Here is a 2,193-nt window from a genome sequence, read left to right on the forward strand (position 1 = left end):
AGGATAATGTTTATTTGAATTACAAGTATTACTTAAATAGGTTTACCTTTTTGGTCATTCATATGTATAAATTTAGTAAAATAAACATTGAGGTTCATATTCTTTGTGAATGTTCTGTTCTTATCATCCCTGTATCCTGTACCTCTTCTAACAAATGGTGGTTTTCGTTAAGAAGAAAAATTGTGACACATTTCATTAAATTATTGTAACACAGAAACAAGTAATGAAAAAATTCGAAACTAATATCGATAGAAATATTTTTTTTATATCATTCGAAGTACTATCCTCAATATAAATTAAATGTATTTATATATATTTTTATATATTTATACAATACAATTTAACAGGACAGAAAAAATAGCAATAGCTAACTACACGAATAAACAATACAAAAAAAGATAACAGAAACTAGAAACAAAAAAGTGCTATTCAACTGCACTATAACACTTTAATTTCTGTAAAACGTCTCTGTAAGAGCATAATCAATGTTGTTAGACTACAAAGTTTTATATTCTAGTATTAAAAATCTTTCGTGCCATATTATAACTCAAATAGTTTGTGAAATTATTGAAAGTATAACAAATTCACACTTAGATATTCTAAATACTTTTTTATATAAATTTTGTATGTATGTTTTCAAAGACTAGATATTGTAGACACCGAGTAAGGATCCACTTAAATTTATTGGTATAAAAACTAGACAGTAAAGCTAATAAAGTATCTAATCACATAATTCTATATGTGCTAGCAAATAAGTTAGGTTAATGATATGGATTGCAGATAACGTACTCTTTAATCTCCTCTTCTAAAGATGGATGTTAACAGGATGTTAAAAAGGTTCAATCACTAAAAATTAATTTGTGTTTAGGTATATTTAAACAAAACTTTACAAAATTGTTGCTTTTGGCTTCGAAAAGATTTTATGGTGCAATAATATTATATAAATTCTTGTATAGAATCGAACCCATCAAGTAGGTGGTGCATAATATCAAGTACAATTTCTATGATTCGGACGCTTATAGCCTTTAAGGTAAAAGCTTCCCGGAAATTATTTTAGCTTAATTATTTTAGCTTAATGTTAAATTAAATAAAAGTAATGTAGTTAAAAATCCATTAAACAGGTGATGGATAAAGTATACCATGGATAAGTTCTATAGTTAGGATGGTCATAGCTTTATAGGTAAAAACTTCCCGCAAACTATTTTAGTTTCGGTAAGTTTTTTACTCTATAAAACGTGCTATAGTAAGTGAGAGTAAATAAACTATCTGCAGGATCTACAGGAAGTGTATAATCAAACTAAATTAAACTAAATATTATAAATGGTATAAATATTAAATGGTATATACATTGTGACCGAAAAGTTTTCGGAAATTCTCATTTAAAATTCGTGCGCTGTATATTTTTCGATATTTTAAGTTTATGTAGTTTGGCAGCACTGTCCTTAATTACTATGCCAAAAATGAGCGCGATCTGTCAGACAGTTCGTTTACGGCAGACTGTTGAAACCAGTTCACCTCAGTAGTGCGTTGCGAAAAAACAATGGAAAAAAATATTGATCAAAGAGTTTGCATCAAATTTTGTGTTTCGAACGAATTTTCGTGTGCAGAATCGTTGCGAATGCTACAAAAGGCTTATGGGGAATCAGTTTTATCGAAAACTCAAGTTTATGAGTGGTACAAAGCCTTTCAGGACTGTCGTACGACCGTCGAAGACATGCCGCGTTCTGGACGACCTTCGACCTCTACCACCGACGAAAACATTGAAAAGGCAAAGGAAATCGTGTTCAAAAATCCTCATGTGAGTGTTAGAGAGATAGCACGAGAGCTAGGCATCGGTCGTGAGATGGCTCGTTTGATTTTGGTGGACAATTTGTGTATGCGACGTGTCAACGCTCGGCTTTTTCCGATTCACCTCAATTTGTTCCAAAAACACCATCGTGGACAGGTCTCGTTAGACATGCTTGATCGTGCCAATTCCGATCCAACTTTCATGGAACGCATCATAACGGGTGACGAGACATGGGTCTACGAGTACGACATGCAAACAAGCCAACAATCATCGGAATGGAGAGGAAAAGACGAGCCGAAACCGAAAAAACCACGCCAAAGTCGCTCGAAAATCAAGGCAATGCTGATTGTTTTCTTCGATATTCGTGGTGTGGTGCATCATGAATTCGTCCCTGAAGGACAAAC

Source organism: Teleopsis dalmanni, chromosome 2, assembly GCF_002237135.1.
Source record: "Teleopsis dalmanni isolate 2A chromosome 2, ASM223713v2, whole genome shotgun sequence".
NCBI lineage: Eukaryota > Metazoa > Arthropoda > Insecta > Diptera > Diopsidae > Teleopsis > Teleopsis dalmanni.